The sequence below is a fragment of the Bos indicus x Bos taurus genome, chromosome 29 (genome assembly GCF_003369695.1).
Source record: "Bos indicus x Bos taurus breed Angus x Brahman F1 hybrid chromosome 29, Bos_hybrid_MaternalHap_v2.0, whole genome shotgun sequence".
NCBI classification, from domain to species: Eukaryota; Metazoa; Chordata; class Mammalia; order Artiodactyla; family Bovidae; genus Bos; species Bos indicus x Bos taurus.
Genome location: NC_040104.1, coordinates 25,731,756 through 25,754,890, shown reverse-complemented (window position 1 = coordinate 25,754,890; position 23,135 = coordinate 25,731,756). Strand labels below are relative to the sequence as shown.

The following is a 23,135-nucleotide window of genomic DNA, read 5'->3' as shown; positions in this document are numbered from 1 at the left end:
AAGCAGAAGATATTAAGAAGAGGTGGCAAGAATACACAGAAGAACTATACAAAAAAACATCTTCATGACCCAGATAACCACGATGGTGTGATCACTCACCTAGAGCCAGACATCCTGGAATGTGAAGTCAAGTGGGCCTTAGGAAACACCACTAGGAACAAAGCTAGTGGAGGCGATGGAATTCCAGTTGAACTATTTCAAATCCTAAAAGATGATGCTGTCAAAGCACTACATTCAATATGCCAGCAAATTTGGAAAACTCAGCAGTGGCCACAGGACTGGGAAAAGGTCAGTTTTCATTCCAATCCCAAAGAAAGTCTATGCCAAATAATGTTCAAACTACCACACAATTGTACTCATCTCACACGCTAGCAAAGTAATGCTCAAAATTCTCCAAGCCAGGCTTCAACAGTACGTAAACTTTCAGATGTTCAAGCTGGATTTAGAAAGGGCAGAGGAACCAGAGATCAAATTGCCAACATTGTTGAATCATCGAAAAAGCAAGAGAGTTCCAGAGAAACATCTATTTCTACTTTTTGACTATGCCAAAGCCTTTGACTGTGTGGATCACAACAAACTGGAAAATTCTTCAAGAGATGGGAATACCAGACCACCTGACCTGCCTCTTGAGAAATCTGTATGCAGGTCAAGAAGCAACAGTTAGAACTGGACATGGAACAACAGACTGGTTCCAAATAGGAAAAGGAGTACGTCAGGGCTGTATATTGTCACTGTGCTTATTTAACTTCTATGCAGAGTACATCATGAGAAACGCTGGGCTGGAAGAAGCACAAGCTGGAATCAAGGTTGCCAGGAGAAATATCAGTAACCTCAGATATGCAGATGACACCACCCTTATAGCAGAAAGTGAAGAAGAACTAAAGAGCCTCTTGATGGAGGCTACTCAGCTTCGCGAAGGCTCTCAGCGCGCCGCGGCCCTCAGGCACCCGGCTCTCGCCCGCCCGGTCGCCACGATGCCCAAGAGGAAGGTCAGCTCCGCCGAGGGGGCGGCGAAGGAGTAGCCCAAGAGGAGGTCGGCGAGGTTGTCAGCAAAACCGGCTCCTGCAAAAGTGGAAACGAAGCCAAAAAAGGCGGCGGGAAGGGATAAATCTTCAGACAAAAAAGTGCAAACAAAAGGGAAAAGAGGAGCAAAGGGAAAACAGGCCGAAGTGGCCAACCAGGAGACTAAAGAAGACTTACCTGCAGAAAATGGAGAGACTAAAAACGAGGAGAGCCCAGCCTCTGATGAAGCAGAAGAGAAAGAAGCCAAGTCTGATTAATAACCACACACCGAGTCCTGTCAGTGGTCCCTGTTTCCCCTCTTGTACAATCCAGAGGAATATTTTTATCAACTATTTTGTAAATGCAAGTTTTTTAGTAGCTCTAGAAACATTTTTAAAAAGGAGGGAATCCACCTCATCCCATTTTTTACGTGTAAATGCTTTTTTTTAAGAGTTGAAATCATTTGCTGGTTGTTTATTTTTTGGTACAACCAGAAAATAGTGGGATATTGGATATGGGAGGCTTTGATTGTCTTGGGTGTCAGCTTAACATTCCATAGATGGGGGGGTAGCTTTTATATCCTGTAACACAAAAGCATACTAAATGGCAGTTTGGACTCAGTTGTGCGTTTAATGTCTTGAACACTTTAAATTACTTCTCTTCCCATATCGTTTTGGTAGAATTATTTCCTACAGCAAACCACTTTTTGATCTTGGCTCTCCTGGTCAGAATTTTGTGCACTATATTATAACATCTTTGGTCGTGGTAGTCCAGTTTTCCTAGTAACTTGGTTAATGTGCTGTGAACGATCGACAGTTTGGGTATGTAGTGTATATGATATTAAATTGTGAATCAGTGGGACTTATGATGTAACAACATATCAATATTTGAAGATATTGGTACTTGATATACTGTTAAGGAAAGTTTGCTCCAAATTTTAAGCTGGAAAGTCACTGGAATAACTGTTAAGAATCACAACTACATGATATTTTAGATTTCTGGTACATATGTGAAGAATTGTGTACAAATTGAAATGTCTGTGTAGTGATCCTCAAAACAACCAATGAAATCTCAGTTATAAAAGAAAAAAAAAAAAAGAGCCTCTTGATGAAAGTGAAAGAGGAGAGTGAAAAAGTTGGCTTAAAACTCAACATTCAGAAAACTAAGATCATGGCATCCGGTCCCATCATTTCATGGCAAATAGATGGGGAAACAGTGGAAACAGTGATAGACTTTATCTTTTTGGGCTCCAAAATCACTGCAGATGGTGACTACAGCCATGAAATTAAAAGGCGCTTGCTCCTTTGAAGAAAAGTTATGACCAATGTAGACAGAATATTAAAAAGCAGAGACATTACTTTGCCAACAAAGGTCCATCTAGTCAAAGCTATGGTTTTTCCAGTAGTCATGTATGGATGTGAGAGTTGGACTATAAAGAAAGCTGAGCACCAAAGAAGTGATGCTTTTGAACTGTGATGTTGGAGAAGACTCTTGAGAGTCCCTTGGATTGCAAGGAGATCCAACCAGTCCATCCTAAGGGAAATCAGTCCTGAATATTCATTGGAAGGACTGATGTTGAAGCTGAAACTCCAGTACTTTGGCCACCTGATGCTAAGAGCTGACTCATTGGAAAACACCCTGATGCTGGGAAAGACTGAAGGTGGGAGGAGAAGGGGACAACAGAGGATGAGATGGTTGGATGGCATCACCGACTCCGTGGACATGAGTTTGAGTAAACTCCGGGAGTTGATGATGGACAAGGAGGCCTGGCATGCTGCAGTCCATGGGGTTGCAAAGAGTCAGACATGACTGAGAGACTGAACTGAACTGCAGATGTCCCGGGCGATCCTGGCCTAGTATCTGTGCCCTTGCAAAGCCCTCTCCTACCCTGTACCAGACTGACCTGTGTGACAGATTGGATGCTACAGACCTAACGATGTGAGCTTCTGAGGCTAGACAGCAAAACACACTGGGGCTTCTGCCTTGCTCTTACTTGAGTTACTTGCTTTAGAGGAAATATCTGCCATGTTGTAAGGATACTCAAGCAGCCCTTTGGAGAGGTGCACCCAATGAGAAACTGAAGCCTCTCCCACCATGAGCACTAACTTGTCAGGCCTCTGAGTGGATGTCTTAGAAGTGGATCCTCCAGTCCCCTTGGAACCTTCAGATGAACACAGTCCTGCCTAACATCTGCATTTCAACCTCCTGAGAGACCCGGAGCCAGACCCACCCAGCCAAGCTGCTTCCAGATGCCTGATTCCCAGAAACTCTGAGATGATGTTTATTGTTCTAATCCACTAAATTTGGGGTAGTTTATTACACAAGAGAAAACAAATTACGTATCTAAACATGAACTTTTTTTAACCCTTTGAAGGTAATTTTTTTAAAATCAGAAAAATCCTGAGAATGTGTCTCAATAGTCTATTTGGAAAATAGCCATCATACTATGACTCTGATTCTCACCTAATTCCATAGCCCCCAGGCTCTCTACAGCCCTAGTTTGTGTAGAATTTCCTTCTCTTCAGACTTGCTATTCTTAGAAACCTTTTCTTTTGGGGTTTCAGCTGTATTCACTGTGTTAGATGACCAGTTTGGGACAATGTGATCTCTAAATCCAACACTATACCTGCAGCCTCCATTCGGTGTCCTCTCTCCTCTCTCCTGCCCTCAGTGGCCCTCCCTTACCTATGCTGAAACATCACTTAATCAGAGAAGCCCTGGTAGCAACGTCTGCCACTCCCCCCGACTCCAGCACTGCCATCCTCCTTCCCAGGTTAATTTTTTTCTCTATAAGTCTTATTGCATCACACACACACACACACACACACACACACCCTGGTGGCTCAGTGGTAAGGAATCTGCCTGCCGATGTAGGAGACATAGGTTTGATCTCTGGATCAGAAAGATCCCCTGGAGAAGGAAATGGCAACCCACTCCAGTATTCTTGCCTGGGAAATCCCATGAACAGAAGAGCCTGGCGGGCTACAGCCCATGGAATCTCAGAAGAGTTGGACACAACTTAGTGACTGAACAACAACAACTAAATACATATACATGGTTGTTCATTGTCTTCCCTCCCATCCATGCATTTAGGTTTTATGAGAACATAGATACAGTGCCTAGAACAGTTCCTAGAACACAACTTGGCCCTCGGTGGATGTTTGCTGAATGAATAAGTGAGAGCTTTTTCATGTTCAAGTGCTCCTATATGCTCTGCAGTCCAGAAATGTTACTCAGCATATTTCACAGGCTGTATGTTACCAGTCAGTGTCACCTCCTCCAGGCGGTTTTCCTTTTCCCAGTCTTAACCCTGATTCCTTCTGGGCTCTCACAGCTGGTTTGCCTTCGTCTGTCACAGCTAGAAACGTAGCACCCTGCGGTGGTCTGCTGCAAGCCTGTCATTCCCATTCGAGTCTGTGCATCTGGACCCTGCCTCACTTCTGGTTGCTCTAACCAAGAGCCTGGTGCTCAGCTGAATGAAAGAAACAGCCGAGGTGAGATAAGGAAAGAGCAAGTGCATAGAAAACAGTTTTCCCAAGGGCACTTAATGGTCACAGGCTGATCAGACAGTTGAGCCCATGCTGTGACCTGAGGGGCTGACATACTTCCCAACTGTCCAGCCACAGTTACCCCCCAGTCCCCTGGAGACCGGCCCTAGCAGGCCTGCCTGTCAGGTGTCCCCTTATCTGTTCCCAGGACTCTCCCTTGAGGGACAGAGATGAAGTCCAGCAGGGGCAGAGGGAGGAATGGGTATGGTAGTCTTGGTCAGGAGCCCCAGCATCATTAAAGCCCAGAGGTCAGCTGGGGTCTGCAGGAGGCTCACCAGGAGTTGGGAGAGGAGGGCTGGAACGAGGGTAGTGGGGACCCAAAGACCAGCTGAACTCATCCTGGTGAGTTCAGGGCAAGCTGGGCAAGCGCTCAGGATTCTGGAGCATCCAGTGGTTTTCAATCAGGTGGTATACATCAGAATTACCTGCAAAGCATCTTGCAGGGATTCAGGAATCTTGAGGTGGGGTCCTGGTACCTGTGTGATTAAGCTCCACAGGTGAGTCTCACGTATGACGTGAGTCGAGAACTTGGGAGCACAGGCTTTGCAACAGACACATCCAGGTTCAAGCCCTAGCTCAGTAACTAATGATCTGTGTGGCAATAACTCTCTGAGCCTTACTCTCATCATCTGTAAAATGAGGACAACTTTACAGGGAGGTTTGAGGATTAAATGACATACTGACATTGCTTAGCAATGAGTTGTGTATTTAATAAGTGTGTAAGCACTAGTAAATGGTGGCTCAAAGAAAAAAAGTTTGGGGCCTAGGAAGAATAAGAATCTATGGGCCTTGGGTATTCCCTGACTCTCCAGTGGTTAGGACAGACTCAAGGTTTTCACTGCCATGGCCCAGTTCAATTCCTGGTCAAGGAACTAAGATTCTGTAAGCCATGTGGAACAGCCAGAAAAAAAGAACCTATGAGCCAAACCGTTGTCACCTATGAACCAAGAACCCAAGAGAACCCTGATCTGAGTCCCAGGACAACTAAATGAGTTGTAACAGGAAGTTAGAACAGTTGTAACTATTAGTAACAGGAAGCCCCAAGCCAGGGGCTGCTCCTGCCCACAGTGACCTGACTGGGCTCCTCTGCCACCCTCATCCCACCTCTTCCACCTGCCTTGTCGGCTCTTCCAAGGAGGACGGCCCCTTCTGCAGGAGAGTCAAGGCCAGGGCTTCCACACCACGGCCCCTGGGCCAGCTGCTCATCTGTCAGGGGCCCATGTCCCCAAGGCCACCGCTCTGTGGAGCTCAGCCTGGTCTGCAGGGGCCAGGCCAGCTTCTGTCTGCACCACAGCCGTGGGCCCTGCCATAGGAGAGATAAACCAATCTCTTGCTAAGAGGATTTGCGAAATAGACAGCACATTAACTAAGCATATGCAGCTCCTGGGCTGATGTCTTGCTTTCTTTTCTGCCTTCTTCTTTTCTTTTTTTTTGAAGCAAAATAATTTCTCTTCCTCCAGAGGACAGAGAATTGAACTCTACTCTCTGGCTGGCATTTTTTCATCCCAGGACCTTTACTCTGGTCAGAGAAGATGCTGGAAGGGAATGCTCAGGTAGAATGGTGGTGAATAAAGCCATTCTCTCAAACAGATTTAAAAGCAGACTTGTCACTTCAACCCCTCCTGCCACCTGCCCCACCCTGAAGGCTCCATCTTGCCAGAGAGGGCTGAGTCAACCAGCTGGGGGATTCCTGTTCACAAGCTCCCTATAGAGCCAGCCCCTTCAAGACTTGGGATCATTCAGACAAACCTAGCTTTCTTCTAATAGGTAAATAGCAAGTCAGGTTTAATTCTAAATAAGGACACTATTTCACGTCCATTGCATTCATGCAGACATTACAGAGAGGCTTAAAAGAAGAAAATAAAATCACTAAAACCCACATCTTAGAGAGAAGCACTGCCAATGCGTTTTCCTCCTGACTTCTCTACAGATACACACACACACACAGACCACGCTGTACAAACACATGTGCCACGTGCTTCCTAATTTCCACTGAAATGTATTTTGATTATCTCTGTCATGGCAGTACTAGCGATGATGGCACAGATACTTTTCATTCCAGGACAGTGTCCCATTGGAGGAGAAGGAAAATGGAAGGGAGAGGAGGTGGGGGAGGAGAAGAGAAGTATTGCCAGATCTCACCCAGGGATTACCCTGAGTTGGGCACTGCGCTAAGGGCTTTACGTACCTTGTTTTAGTCTATCCTGAGGACAACATCACAGACCTGTGTTACTATTTTCTTCTTTTATTTTTTTTTCTTCTTTTTGAGACCTGTGCTATTATTAGCAGCCTACTTTTATAGATGATGAAACTACAGTTCAGAGGGATAAAGGAAAAGTGGTTCCAGTTCCAGGGTAGGTAAGGGGCCGAGGTGAGGCTTAAATCCAGTCTCTCTAACTCCAGACTCCACCGCCTGGGCTCTTAACCACTGTTCTATCATGTAACCATCTAATCTCTAACCTAAACAGAGTTTTATTCTTATAGAAAGACCTTTTAATTTATCTTTTGGCCATGTCAGGTGGCATATGGGATCTTAGCTCCCGACCAAGGATTGAACCTGGGTCCCCTGCGTTGGAAGCAAGGAGTCTTAACCACTGGACTGCTAGGGGAATCCCATAGATGGACCTTATATGGAGACATGTGAGCTGATCAGGCTCCTTTCAGCCTTCCTGATCAGGAAGTTTATCCTCTTCCTTCCTTGGGGTATGACTTTTATTTTCATAGTCCATGATGGCTGTGAGAGCTACAGCCATCATATCAAAATTCCGTGCAGCCAGATGGAGGAAGTAACAAAGAAGGATGTGGCCCCTCTCTTTGTCTGCTGATACACAACTTAGAAAACTTAGTAAAATATCCACATTTAGCTACAAGGGAAGCTGGGAAGTATAGTGTTTAGCAGCATCCATATGCACCTAGCTTAATATTGGAGTTTTGTTGACAATGGAAGAAAAAAAAATGTATGTTCCAGTTCCCCTGTAGATCTAGGTACTAGGAAAGCGTTGGGCCTGAAGGTCAGGCATAATTTGGGCAAGGAAAAGCTATCTCCAGAAAAACATTATAATCATGACAGTTAGCATTTATCCAGTACAGAGTATGGTCCAGCACTGAAGCTAGTGCTTATATGTCCTCTCTGATCTCACAGGAGAGAGTTGAAAATCAAGCCCAGATGATTCTCTCTTACATACGGAGTACCTACTCTGTGCATTTCATTCTGACGTCTGACATCCAGGCCTCTGCTTTGCCTCACAAGATGACCTCCTGCAAGGAAGGAACTATGAGCCCCATTTCACCGATGAAGAATTGAATGTAGCAAAGTGATACAAGTTGTTCACATCAGCTGTGAATAGTGAAGCTAGAAGTAAGCACTACTCCGTCTGAAACAGCTTCCTTCATAGCTCAGTTGGTAAAGAATCCGCCTGCAATGCAGGAGACCCAGGTTCAATTCCTGGGTCAGGAAGAGCTGCTGGAAAAGGGATAGGCTACCCACTCCAATATTCTTGGGCTTCCCTGGTGGCTCAGCTGGTAAAGAATCTGTCTGCAATACAGGAGACCTGGGTTTGATCCCTGGATTGGGAAGATCCAGAAGTACTGTAATTGAAATGTGAGGCCTCCTGGACAGTTTGTCTAATGTTTTGGGGCTTCCCTTGTGACTCAGCTGGGTAAAGAATCTGCCCACAATGTGGGAGACCTGGGTTCAATCCCTGGATCAAGAAGATCCCCTGGAGAAGGGACAGGCTACCTACTCTAGTATTCTGGCCTGGAGAATTCCATGGACTGTATAGTCCATGGGGTCTCAAAGAGTCAGACACGACTGAGTGGCTTTCACTTTCTGTCTGAAACCAAAATCTCTGTCTTTTCCCTTTGATAATGCAGAATGCCCCTTTCCTCAAGGAAGCATAGTGTTAGAAGTGAGAGCAGAGAAAAGAAGGTACCACAATGTCAGACTATAGAACCCCCTTCCTCCCCTCTCCCCATCTCTATAGTGGCTTAAGACACCAGTGTAGAGTCCAGAGTTGAGGTGCATGTGGGGCTTCAGTGAAGGTGTGGTCTCTGGGAAAGGGATGAGGGTCTTGGGCCTTCATAGTTCCAGGGACCCTCCCTTGGCTGAGACAGTCTCACCACCTCTCCTGATGGGGTGAGAGGGCCTCCTGGACACTGCCTGCCCTGTCCAGGGAGAAGCAGACCCTTGGAGAACAATAGAGATGCTGTGTCTGGGACAGTACTGACTACACAACAGGCTCCTGAGAGCAGACACCCCAGTGTCCTCCGATAGACTGGCCTGCCAAGTGACTCAAAGTACCCCAGTGGAAAAAACTGTCTGCTTTTCTTCAAAGACATGAGGACAGGCAGGGCCACCCTGCAGACTGGCAGTTCTATTGGTTGGCATTTGAAATGCTGCACCAAGAACTTGGCCGCATGCCTTGCACATTTATTGCTGCTCAGTTGCTAAGTTGTGTCCAACTCTTTTGTGACCCCATGACTACAGCCTGCCAGGCTCCTCTGTCCATAGAATTTCCCAGGCAAGAATATTGGAGTGGGTTTCCATTTCTTCCTCCAAGGGATCTTCCTGACCCAGGGATCGAACCCACGTCTCCTGCATTGGCAGGCAGCTTCTTTACCACTGAGCCACAGGGGAAGCTCCTGCCTTGCACAGAGGCACACTCAATAAATGGCAGCTTGGTACGTGTCAGTAATGATACAGTGATAAATGCTTGTTTATTAGAGTTATTTGTAGGTGCCACTACTGAGAACTAACTAGGTGCTAAGCACAGAATGTTCTGTTCACTAACTTAATTCTTATATCCACACTGTGGGGTGTTATGACCCTCCAGTCGCCAGTTCAGAGGTGAAGAAACTGGTCTTATGAAAAAAAGCACTGAAGGTGCACAGCTGGGAAGGGGCAGGCCTGCGATGTGAACCCAAGGCCATCTGACTCCAGCATCCTCGCCCTACCCTGATCTTCCTTCACCACCTGTACATCAGCAAGATCCAAAATGGCCTGCCCGAGTTATTCTCAAGGAGAATACACTCTATGCACAGCCATTCCCTGCCTGGTTAACATCTACAGATTGAATCCACGAAAGGGATGACGAATCCTTAAATGTATGGAAATGTTACTGGTCTAGTAAACTTGGTTGACGGCATCACCATTTATAGTAGCTTTCGGTCACTTTGTGGGCTTCCCTGGTGGCTCAGTGGGTAAAGAATCTGCCTTCAATGCAGGAGACCTGGGTTCGATCCGTGGGTTGGGGACATCCCCCAGAGAGGGGAACAGCTACCCACTCCAGTATTCTGGCCTAGAAAAGTCCATGGATTGTATAGAATCTAATAGAAGTTAAAGGATAAGAATGCATGTATTCAACTCGATTCCCAGGTGCCATATTTAAATATTAAATTCAGGTGACTTTTGGAGACCATGTGTCCCCCAAGGAGTGACTGCAAACGTTGAATTAACAGAGGCAGAGAGGATGTTTGAGGGTAGATGGGCTTTCAGTGTCTCCCAAATCAAGCCCTATATGCTGGGAACTTCCTGGTAGTCTGGCCCCAGGCAGGAAGGGAGGATAAAGATGGAAGAAGTAAGTGAACCTTCCCTTCCTCTTCTCCACTCTATCACCTCCCACTTGGACTTGAAACCCAGAGGAAATCTGAAGTTATAGGGTTCTGGCATGAAAAGTCACAGATAGGAAGAGCCTTGGATAGTATCATCTGGCCTCAAGACTCTCCAGAAATCCACACATGCCCTTTGTGGGTGGGAACATCAGCACTTGAACTGGGCAAGTGACTTGCCTAAGGTCACACAGCAAGTTTATAGCCTGCTGAGGAGCTAGTGACTCCAGACTCCCAGGCCTGTGCTTTGTCCTTGGCACCTTGTTGATTTCCAGACCTTGTTGATTTCCAGAGGGCAGGTCCAGGGAGGTGCTTGTGGTAAGTTTCAGGGCAGGACCAAGGTGCAACAGAGTCTGCAGCCTCAGCCTCCAGGGAACAGGAAGGACTGAAGACATCTCCAGAAACTGGGATTTCTCCTGGCCTTGGGGATAAAGCTGTTCCATCACCTTATATGGAAGTCCTCCCTAGCTCTGTCTGGATGAGTGCCTGCTGGGCCGGGGTGAGGGCAGGCAGATGAAAGTCCCATGCCAGCTGCCAGAGACTCAACACTGGGAGGTTTCTCTTGCACCTGCTGGCCCATCCATCAGCCCTTTTCTTGCCTGACTCTAGTGGCCAGCGCCAGTGGGGCTGAAGAGGTTGTGGGCTGGCAGGCTGGCAGCTCAGGGGTTGGCAGGCTGATAATAGAAGGGTTGGGGTCAGAGTGAACAAAGCCTAGAGCCATCTCCCTCTGGGAAAGAAAGAAAACCAGACCTTCCCTAGGAAGGTCCAGCCCTGGGAACAGGGAACAATCACAGCCCAGAATCTAGGATTACAGACCTCAGGGTCCAGGTGAAGGCCTCTCAGGGTCAACAGCTAAAGAGTCCCTTTATCTAGACAAAAACACCCCACACAGTTAGCTGAGCTGCTCATCTGGGGCAGGATTTACCTGGGGACTGTTACAGTTCCTGAGAAAGAGATACTTGCTAACAGCCAGGTTTTGCAATAATGGAACTAGAAGCAATCTCCCTGTCATCGGAGGGTGTATGAGAAGTGGTTGAATCAGTAACTAAGGATGCTGCAGAGGTGACCGACCCCCAAGCACCTCCAACCTCTCAAAGCAAAAGGCAGCACAGTGCAAAGAGAGCCAGACTTTAATTAGCATATTCATTCTCTGAGGGCCTGGGGAGACTGTGTGTGTGTGTGTGTGTGTGTGTGTGTGTGTGTGTGTGAATAGTCACAAATCCAAGGGCATAGAGAAGAGAGAAACCTGCATTGCCAGACTCAAGAGACAGAAGACATAATACCTTATAGCAACACTGCGCTTGAAGCCCATCTCACCACGATCTGTGACACCCAAGGGTGGGCAGGGCCCTGAGGATGAACCCTTCTGAATTAAACATTTGGGCTTTAGCATCAAGAGACTATGGTTTGAATTCTGACTCTGCCACTTCCTGGGCAAATTACTTTGCCTCTCTGCCCTTCCATCTTTCCTCCTGAAAACCAAGGAGGCTTACAGTTCCACTGACTTACCTACAACAAGGGGTTGTAGGATCTGATTAGAGCAAAGGGCAGGCTGGAGGACTTGCACCTAGGAAGCTAGGCTCCATAAGTGAAAGCTGGCATTTGTGAGAGCACAGGAGCATGGGGCTGGACAGTGGCTCACAGGGACAAGAGGCATGGGGTGGGGGGCATTAGCCGCTGTGTCAGCCCCAGCCCTTCCCAAAAGCTTCCCCCACCACACACAGGTATACAGGTGTATGTGACTGCAGAGTCTCTGTAACTCCCCAGCAGAAAGGCACTCAGGACAAGGCTGAAAGTTATCCCACCTGCCTTGAAGAGTACCTCATTTACCCCTGCAATAAGCAGCACTAAGCTGTGCTGAGAATTGCTAAGGTGGTGCTGACATAGATTCTCCTCCACGTCACTGCCCACCCGGCCAGCTCAGGCTGACTTCTTAGCCTTTCAGGACCTCACTGGATCCATGCCAACTGCTTTGACTTGCAAAAGCTGCTGGGGAGGACAGTGCCGAGCAGTCAGGGAGGTTCTCGCCAACTCCACTGAGACCTGACGGTCCCCAGTCATCAGCGTCAGCAGGCCACCTCCATTGACAGTCAGTTTACACTGTCCTCAAGCATCGCTTGGGCCGAGTCCTCATTCAAGAAAAACTGCCTTCTTTTCATTTGATAATTACTCTGGGGTCCAAGGGAAATTCATCTTGATGTGGATTCTGGAGCTGAGGTCTTCCTCTTTCCAGTGGCTACATAGGTGCCCTTTAGTTTTACCATCTGTAAAATGGGAATAAAAATGGCACCACTTTTTGGGGTTGCTGTGAAATGTAATTAGATTACAGTAAACATAAAGTTCTGAGCATAGTGCTTGCACATAGCACTTTCTCAATAAGTGGATACTACATTTAAAATTTGTTGCTGTTGTTCAGCTGCTAAGTTGTGTTCAACTTTTTGCAACCCCATGGACTGCACCACGCCAGGCTCCTCTGTTTTCCACTATCTCCTGGTGTTTGCTCAAACTCATGTCCTTTGAGTCGATGTTGCCATCCAACCATCTCATCCTCAGTCACCCCTTCTCCTCCTGCCCTCAATCTTTCCCAACATCACAGTCTTTCCCAATTAATAAGCTTTCCCCATTAGGTGGCTAAAGTATTGGAGTTTCAGCTTCATCATCAGTCATTTCAAAAAAATATTGAGGGTTGATTTCCTTTAGGATTGGCTAGTTTGATCTTCCTGTCCAAGGGACTCTCAAGAGTCTTCTCCAACACCACAATTGAAAACCATCAGTTCTTCAGCCTCCGCCTTCCTTATGGTCCAGCTCTCACATCCGTTCGTGACTACTGGAAAAACCATGGCTTTGACTGTGGACCTTTGTTGGCAAAGTGATGTTTCTGCTTTTAGGTTTGTCATAGCCTTTTTTCCAAGAAGCAAGCATCTTTTAATTTCTTGGCTACAGTCACCATTCACAGTGATTTTGGAGCCCAAGAAAATAAAGTCTGTCATTGTTTCTACCTTTTCCCCTTCTATTTGCCATGAAGTGATGAGGATGCCATGATCTTATTTTTTTTAATGTTGAGTTTTAAGCCAGCTTTTTGACTCCCCTCTTTCACGCTCATCAAGAGGCTCTTCAGTTCCTCTTCACTTTCTGTCATTAGAGCAGTATCATCTGCATATCTGAGGCTGTTACTTCTCCAAGCAATCTTGATTCCAGCTTGTGAGTCATCCAGCCGGGCATTGCACATGATGTACTCTTCATATAAATTAAATAAGCAGGGTGACAATATACAGCCTTGTTGTACTCCTTTCCCAATTTTAAGCCAGTCCATCGTTTCATGTCTGATTCTAACTGTTGCTTCTTGACCCGCATACAGGTTTCTCAGGAGACACTTATAAGGTAGTCCTGTACTCCCATCTCTTAAAGAATTTTCCACTTTGTTGTGATCCACACAGTCAAAGGCTTTAGCATGGTCAATAAAGCAGAAGTTTTTCTGTAATTCCCTTGTTTTCTCCATGATCCGTCAAACGTTGGCAAATGTAATTTGTAGTTTCCTTTCATTTTTCTTTAGAAAAAGCATTAAGAATTTCTCACCTGAGCCAGACCTCCTGTTTATTTGCCTAGATGCTGTCTTTGACAGTTAATGCTAAGGGCAACCTGTGAGTGATGGTATGGAAACCAGCTGTCATTGATCATTCACTATTAAAAGTAAGTAGTGAGGGATAGATCCCTTCTTGCCCTTCCCCATCTTTGTGGGCCATCCCTGAGACACACTGTAGATATTCAATGGCCTTTTAAAGCACATTGGTCTACCTACTATGTCAATACACTTTACCAAAAGGCATGTCTCAAGACACCATTATTGTAGAGTGGAAGTTTAACAGTCACAAGAGTAGCCTTGAAATATTGACCATTTACTACACATTTACCATTAAGAGCTGCTGCTGCTGCTAAGTCGCTTCAGTCGTGTCTGACTCTGTGCGACCCCATAGACGGCAGCCCACCAGGCTCCCCCATCCCTGGGATTCTCCAGGCAAGAATACTGGAGTGGGTTGCCATTTCCTTCTCCAATGCATGAAAGTGAAAAGTGAAAGTGAAGTCGCACAGTCGTGTTTGACTCCTAGCGACCCCAGGGACTGCAGCCTACCAGGCTCCTCTGTCCATGGAATTTTCCAGGCAAGAGTATTGGAGTGGGTTGCCATTGCCTTCTCCTGATTAAGAGCTGAGCTTGCACTAAATACTTCACAGGGATTATTTCAATCTTCCAAATAATCTCACAGGCATGGCTATTACTATTGTCCCAATTTTACAGATGAGTGAAGCAGAAATTTCAAGGGGTCATCTGTCCAAGATCACATAATTAGTAAGTGAAAGAGCCAGGATTTGATTGCAAGTCTTTCTGCCTCCAGAACCCCATCTCTTAAACATTGTTCAGATAGGTATCAGGACATAGTTACAAGACAAAAGTGAGGCTTAAGAGCTTTACAGAGCATGGATATAGATGTCTCCAGTTGGGGTCTCACTGAATGACACAGCCTACGTGTCTGAGACAGCTCTTCTAAAACCTTGTTCCCTCCCACAGAGCCCTGGGACTAGTCTCCAAGCCACAGTTCATAGGCCCAGCCACGAGGCTAGACCCTTATCTGGCTCCTGGTTCTTGCACCAACTGGAGGCTACCTTTGTCCTTATCCATCCAGCACAGATGCCAAAAGCTGGAGATTCTCTGGGGACCCCTTGGGGAGTACTTAAGGGTGTGGCATTCTTGGGGATACTGGTGCTCTGATTCAGTAGTGGACCAAAAATTGCAAGTGGCCCTAAGAGCCAACCCTGTAAACTATTCCGCAGTCCCTGGCCCACACTGGAGGAGCTGGACATTCCCATGCAGAGGCCTCCAGAGTTCCTCCAAAGGCTGACTGCTCAGCCCCCCAGACCATCATCCGCTCTCCCTCTTGTACAGGCTCCATCTGCAGAGGGCACGATGGGCCAGTGAGCAGCTCCAAAGAGAGAGTCCAGAGAAGGAAAGCATGAATGGGAAAAGACAGATAGACAAAGCTCCCAGCAGCAGCTGCTCAGGGAGGCTGGATTCTCACCTCTAATCTACTTCTGCAGATTATGCATCATTCAGTCAATGGGGGAGAAATACCACGATTTACATGACAAGGACCAAAGGAGAGAATTATGGCAAATCAATTCTGCATGAGGAGATAAAGCCCCATATTTAATGTACGCGGTGAAAGGTAGAAATTCAATTCTAATAACGTCAGATGAAGCTGATTAAAACTGACATTCATTATTAGTATGATGATTTTTCCCTCTCTTCTTGGACTTGAACAAACAAGCCCCATAAAGACGGGGTTGTAGAACACCATCGTGAATGGGCAAGTGAATGAAGAAAGGGCGGCTCTGGCCATTGCCACGGACGATCCCTCTGGAGAAGGAGCTATGGGAATAGCACCAAATACTCTCGCTGAGGCTGGCAAAGACCAGACAGGATAGCATGGCCTTGGGAAGTACTGGCTGAGCCCTATGCAAGCCACATGGCCAGCAGCGAGTCACTCTTCCCTCTCTGAGCCCAGCTTCTTTTTGGCCAAATGAGAGGCAGCAGACTCCCTGCAGTGCTCCCCAAAGCTCACCTAAGGATACCTCATGAAAGGGGGTCTTTTAACCAAATATGTGAGGCTGTCCCACAGACCAGATCCTTCTCTGGGCCCTTCACAATGCACATTAGCAAAGTGAAGGCTCTAAAGAGTTGTACAGCAAAGAAACCCCTGCTGAATTTTGTTTAACCCTGGGTTTTCTTAGATCAGGGTTGGCAGAGTTTTTCTGACAGTAAATATTTTAGGTTTGGCAGACCATACAGTTATTAACACAACCACTCAACTCTATAACTGTCAAGTGAGACCAGCCCTAGAGAAAAGGTAAACAAAAAGGTGTACTCCCATAAAACTTCATTTAAAAACATAGCTCTGAGCCATAGTGGGTCAATCTTTGCCCTAGACCATGAACTACTGCAGCCTCCAACCTTCTTTTCTATGCAAAACTTACTAACAGGTCAAAAAGTGAAATGGGTAGGGGGTTAGGTCTAAATCCCAGTTCCGTTGGGCAGTAATTTTGAATCCTTGGGTAAATGAGCTCTGTTACAGCTCCTGGTACATAGATGGATGGGTGGGTGGGTAGGGTGTTCAACATGACAATTTACTGTAAGAATATACCTAAGGCACTTGCCACAGCAACTGTCACATAAATGCTCAATAACCATGTTGCTGAGGATAGTTATTAATAATAATAATAATAATAATAATTAAGCAGTGGAGTGTTCTTCGAAACACCCTGAAGAAACAGTCTCTGAAAAGCCCCTTGAGTGCCTGCATTCTGTTAGGTAAGGAATGGGAAGACCAGCTACCAATGTGTCACCAGAGCTGTGGTGGCAAAGCCCTCTCATGGAGTTTCCAGACTCTCATCATTAATTTCCCATCAGAGTTTATCCTCCCTGACCTCTCTGTCAGAGAAGTGTCTTTAGCTTCCTTTCAGCTCAGTTAATTATACCCGGCACAGTGACCAGGCCACCAAATGAACTGCAGCTCAACTCACAGCCACCCTCCAGACTCAGCCCCACGGAGCTGGCTCAGGCAACCTGGTGAGAACAGCCACCCCACCTCCATGGGCCCGGTCCAGATGGCCAACATCCCGGGAGACCTCGGGGAGCTGGGATCTATGCTAAAAGTGTGTGCCCATCTAATGTAACAAAAAGCAGTTCCTCAGATGTCTGGCAAAGCCTCATTTTTAATGATCTCATTATGGGGGGGAGCACCTTGTTTCTAAAGTAGACATTGCATGTGTATCAGAATTTTTGAGCTGACAAGCAAAGGGGCCTTGCCTTGAGACAGAGGAGGAGAGATGCCTGCTAGGGGTAATGGTAACCAGGAGGAAGAGGAGATGGGCATGAGAGCCACGTGTGTGCATGTTTGCATATGTGTGTGCATGCATGAGTGAGCATGTGTGTGCGTGCACAGCATACAGGCTAGGGCAGCAGGTGAGACCTTGGTTTTTCCTGGTTTGGTCCAGGCTTAGGTTGAGTCCTGTCTTCTTCTTTTGCTATGTCTATACTTGCAGAAGCAAGTACTAACCCTGGCACATGGTAGGTCCTCAATATATTATCACTGACTGATCAATTGAAACATTTGATAAATTAACAAACCTAGAAGCACAATAAAAAGCAGAGACATCACTTTGCTGACAAAGGTCCATACAGTCAAAGCCATGGTTTTTCCAGTAGTCATGTATAGATGTGAGAGTTGGACCATAAGGAAGGCTGAGCACCAAAGAACTGATGCTTTTGAACTGTGGTGCTGGAGAAGGCTCTTCAGAGTCCCTTGAACAGCAAGGAGACCAAACCAGCCCATCCTAAAGGAAATCAACCCTGAATATTCATTGGAAGGACTGATGCTGAAGCTGAAACTCCAATACTTTGGCCATCTGATGCAAAGTGCCAACTCACTGGAAAAGACCTTGATGCTGAGAAAGATGGAAGGGCGGGAGAAGAAGGGAGCAACAGAGAATGAGATGGTTGGATAGCAGCACTGACCCAACGGACATGAGTTTGAGTGAACTCCGGGAGAGAGTGGAGGACAGGGAAGCCTGGCGTACTACAGCCCAAGGGGTTGCAAAGAGTCAGACAAGACTTAGCAATTGGACAACAACAGCTATTCCCCCTCCTTTTTCTTCCACTTTGGTCTGTTAGGCCCTCGTTGTGCTCCTCATCAGTGAACACCAAGCTGGCTGCTCTGACATTGCCTCTTGGAAACCCTAGTTTCTTCTCCCACTTCCTCACACCAGAAGCCCTCCATCAGTAAATCCTGCAGGCCTCTGGCTCTGGACCTGCCTGTCCAATCACACATAATGGCCCAGAACTTCCCTTTCTTTGCTGACGTGGATCTTTGTGGTTTCCTCTGTGCTTCTCTGCTGCCATCCCTCTGTGAACCCTCCTTCCTCACGCCTCAGGGGGAACTCTTGTGCTGCGCCCTGCCTCTCTCCCCTGACACCCACGCTTTCTCTAGTTGACCCTGACCATTTTCTACCTGATAAAACTCTTTTTAATAGACAGCCCTTATTATCCTCCTAAGGGCTCTTTGAAGGCTTTAGAACCTCTTTCCAGGAAAAGTTGTTACTTGGAGGAATAAATGCTGAATTTGTCATGATAGCTATGCATTAGCCTTTGTACTGGATGGTGTTTGCATTTGGCAGAGCGCCGTCACAGGGGAATTAGGGCTGTGATGGAGGCCACCCAGAATGTAGAATCCAAGGCTCAAACTTTAAATCCTGGCTCCCCTCCTCCTGGCTGAGAAACTTCAGGCAAGGCCCTCCACCTCTCTGAGCTTCTGTTTCCACATTTGTAAAATGTAGTTGGTTTTGATCCCCGGCCTTATCTAACTCAGGGAGAGGCCATGGGAATGAAATGAGATGATGAATTCAAAAAGAAGCCCTGTAAACCTTCAGGCACCATAATAACAGTAATTTCCTGCAGCCTGCTCTGTGCCAGGCTCTGCTGGGAATCCTCATGAAGGCTGTGAGTTTCCTCGCACAGTCCCCAGTTTACGATGAGAAAAACCAAGGCTCAGAGAGAAGTGATGTAAGCAAGGCCACCCAGACCATTCAGTCCCAGTTCCATCCAACCATGGAGTTTCCACTCTGCCACACGGTGGGCATTGGATTATTTATGACTCTAAGGGAGGAACCGACATCTCAGGGGGCAGCAACCCTACTCAATAAATCCTTCTTGATTAACCGTTTGAATGCATATGATATAATAAATAATGCAAATAAATCGATGCAGCTCTCTGCCCTCTAGGAGTTTTTGGTGTAAAGCAAGCAGCAAACATTGCAGGAGACGGAGAACAGCCGTCTGACATAAAAGGGCCATAAACATGACAGGTCTTACGGGGTTTAGCCATCTTTTCTTAGCAAGGCCTCATCAGTGTTCCTAAGTGTTTTCATATTCTTATCCCTATCATTTTCCCTGACCGAAGACTGGCTAGACTTATCTTCCTATGACCCAGTTTGGGGGCAAAGGACCCCAAGGGAACATGATATGATGGGGGCTGGGGAGTGATCATTCCTCAACTTCAAACCTCCCTTGATGCCCCATGCTTGGCAAGGAGGAACAAACTGGAGCGAGGACAGAATGAAGGTCCGCAACTGGGCCTGCTGGTACTGGGCAGGATGCCCTGACCCAGGGTGAGGATGCGGTGGGTTACACTCCAGCACTGAGCCTTCCTCCTGGCTGGGAACCTGGGTGTCATACTTCACTTCCCCAAATCCAAGCCAGACAACACCAGTGCCCCAAGATGCTCCACAAAAGTCACTTCCCTGGTAAATTCATTTGAGAAGCAGATGCACGTCAGTTCATCAGGGACCCTGGAAAGGCCTGCGTATGGGGGTCGACTTGACTGTGTCTAACAGTGCCTTCCAGTGAACCCTATTCATGTCCCGCAGAGCTAATGTCATCCGAAACACAGTTGGAGAGATAATGTCCTTTCTTTTCACACAGAAGGACACTGGAGGCAAAAGTCAGGGACAGATGGGATGGCTGCCTAGGATCAGTCGGTCAAGCACCAAGGCCCATATCTAGGCCTAGAAGTTTCAGCAATAGCCCAGTGATTGGAAACAAAAGTACCCATAGGAGAAAAGCAGCCCCGCTCTAAGGAAGCAAACAAAGGAGTCTCTGGATGATTTAGCTCACATCTTCTTATACTTTAATATGTCATGAGTTTGGGCAATTGTTTCGCCTATTAAATAAATAATAGCACAAGAGTTAGGGCTTCCCTGATAGCTCAGTTGGTAAAGAATCTGCCTGCAATGCAGGAGACCCTGGTTTGATTCCTGGGTTGGAAAGATCCACTGGAGAAGGGGAAAAGCTACCCACTCCAGTACTCTGGCCTGGAGAACTAGCCCATGGGGTCACAAAGAGTCAGATAGGACTGAGAGAATTTCACTTTCATTTGACTCCATCAAAATTATATCTCAGACAGTAAAAGCATCTGCCTGCAATGCGGGAGACCCAGGTTTGATCCCTGGGTCGGGAAGATCCCCTGGAGAAGGAAATGGCAACCCATTCCAGAGTATGTATAGCACAAGTGTGATATATATATATATATATATACATACACACGCACTCATTGGAGAGGGGAATGGCAACCCACTCCAGTATTCTTGCCTAGGAAATCCCATGCACAGAGGAGCCTGGCAGGCTGCAGTCCATGGAGTCGCAAAAGAGTCAGACATGACTTGCAGCTAAACAGTAACAGGTATACTCTTAATGGCAACTGACATTCAGTCTCAGGGTTGGGAAGCGAAAGGGAGCAGTGTGGACTGGGGCTAACAGAGCGCTCTGACTACAGGGCAGCCACTCCTCGGCCCCTGTGATTTCTACAACTGTACAGGTCAAATGGTGTCAGCTCTTTTGATTTCTAAAGAGAAGCAGGACGGATTTAAATATTTCTAAAAATACATTTTTTGCAGGCTGAATTTTGTCAACAGGTCCCTGGTCTGTGTGTGCTAGACCCCTCTCCTTCATCCACATCTGCGCCTCTCCTCAGACAGCCAAACACTAGCGCTGTCCGGCAATCAAGGGCAGAACCAGGCGGGTCAGCAGGAGGCAGAGGCGTCCCTTGCCCAGTTTGCTCTGCTCTGAGGGACTCCCCGCAGAGATGAATTAGGACAACAGTGCTCTGCAAACAGCGGTTTTCAACATAAATATTGCCAGGCTTGGGCTAGATATCAGCCTGGCCTGTAATCCAAACAAAATAGACCATTGTCCTGTGATTATTTTTCCTTTGGACAAAAGCCTCTGAACACTTGGTTTCCCATTTTTTAACCTCTGTATTTATGGGCCATGTTAATTTAATTCAGCAGCTCCGCCTTCCAATGCGGTTCAAAAGCGGCCGGGATTTGCATTTCATGATCTCAAAGCCTTTCTGGTCTGCCGGGGCTGCCCTGAAAGGCAGGCTTTGTCCTCTTCATCCTGAGAAAGAAGAGGACAGAAAAGCCACCCAAACGCTTTGACATAATACAAAACATCCTCAGCAGCTATACACACGGCTGCTCATCTCCCAGAAACAGAGACGGCCTCAGAACACCTGGAAAGTTTGGGAACAGCGTGTCTTGGCCCTCACAGCTGTGGGCTGTGACCAGGGAATGGACCTCTCCCCTTCCTGGGGGCTTGACCCAGGCCCACCTGAAGGTGATGGAAAGTGCTGGCTGCTAGCCGGTCAGGCTGGGCCAGTTGTTCACTGGACCAGCTTGAGCCCCGTCCAGGCTGCCAGGCTGTCTTCTCTAGAAGCGGGGTCAGGGGGAGCCTTCCCTGAAGTCCACCCACCACTTTTTTCACAGTGTGCCCAGCATGGGGCTAACCGCTTTGGAAGCTGTCCCTCAGTCCAGCCTCGCAACAGCTGGGATGGGATCTGTGACTGTCACATCACAGATGGGGAAACCGAGGCCTACAGAGGCAGAGTGAACTGCCCGAGGGCTCAAAGTCTCTTGAAAGAAAAAAGAAAGGACTCTCTTTGGAAAGCAAAGTTGACTTTTTTCATCTGGCTTCAGAAGATGACTTTGATTTTGATTTCAACGACTAAAAATGGATTTTCATTTTTCTTTTTTAATGTAAATTTCCAACAGAACAAATCATCCACGAACATATTCCAATATATTCTTTTTACAAAATGTTACAGGTAAGGCTTCAAGCTCCTCAGACCATTCTGCTCCAGTCCTCACCCCCTCCCGATACCCACATCCGAAGTCTCTCATCCCCTCACCCAAAGGTAGCCCCTGAGAGCAGCTTCCACGTCAACCTTCTGCTATTTTTCTGAACACTTACATACTATTTTAATGGCTATGCATGTTTGTAGTATTTGCCCCTTCTTAATAAAATGGTAATCATATTGTCTGTATCTTTCTACAAGTTCCTTTTCACAGTCAATCAGCTTTGGAGAATATGGAATGCAGCCAATCTAGAACTTTTGCAGTCTTCCTACCACGCTCCATGCTTTGGCCACACCGCAGTTCACTAAGCTGTTCAGTGTTTGCACTCTCACGCTCTGCAGGGCCAGAGCAGCCTGAGCCTGCTTCCTGGGGCACAACTGCAAGTATCTTTTCAGAGCCGATGTGAAAAATGGGATTGCAGTAGGCGACACAGACTGTTTGTTCCCGACATCCTCTCACTTCTTCTGTGATAGAGAACCCAGATTTCTCAGCTTAGGTTCCCTGAACCTGGCTCTGGTGTAGAGTGTGCAGACAGAGGTTTACTGGGGAGAGACCTCAGGAGAGCCACCTACCAGCAAGTGAGGAAGGCACACTGGGCCTGCAGTGCTCTTCCAACCAGGCCCCTAGAGGACCTCTGGAGCTGGAATGCCCTCAGAGTTGTCCCAAACTGAGGCAAGGGGGCCGGGAATTTTTTCTGCCTGCATAAGCCAGGTACTGGCAAAAATGGCCTCCTTCTGGAAGCAGGTGTGATCCTGGGCAAGGTGGTTCCCTGTGGCTCTGGGCAGTGGCCAGAGAGAGCCAAAATGGTGTGCTCTCAGTGACCAATATTCCCAGATCTGGGGATGGGATGTCAGCCCTGAAGAGGGATCTTGGTCATGTAGCAGGTATCTGCTACACCCACTTCTGAAAGAGGGACTCAATCTCCCAGGCTCCCCGCCTCCCCAGCTAAGTGCACGTGATGAGCTTCTGACCAATGGGACCAGGCACTAACATGAGTAACTTCTAGGTTCAGCCAGAGGGATCATCACAGACTCCTGTGGGAAAGAATAATTAACTTCAGTGCTATTTAGATCAATTGTATTTGAAGTTTCTCTGAAAAACAGCTGAACAAATATACTGACTAGTGTACCACATGACTGGGCATGCATTTTCAAAGAAATTTAGTGGCCAGGGTACCACCAGGCCTCTTCCCCTTTACCCACATCTGTGCCAATTTACACTCCTACCTCAGAGTATGAG

The 23,135-nt window shown here is 47.1% G+C and overlaps 1 protein-coding gene and 1 pseudogene across 1 annotated transcript in view; one reads left to right on the top strand and one right to left on the bottom strand.

Annotated features, from left to right (window-relative positions):
* The window catches only part of NAV2 (neuron navigator 2), a 796,404-nt gene that overhangs the window by 633,526 nt on the left and 139,743 nt on the right, over window positions 1–23,135 (bottom strand). The gene's annotated exons all lie outside the window — the stretch shown is intronic.
* On the top strand, window positions 960–1,619 carry LOC113885978 (annotated as a pseudogene).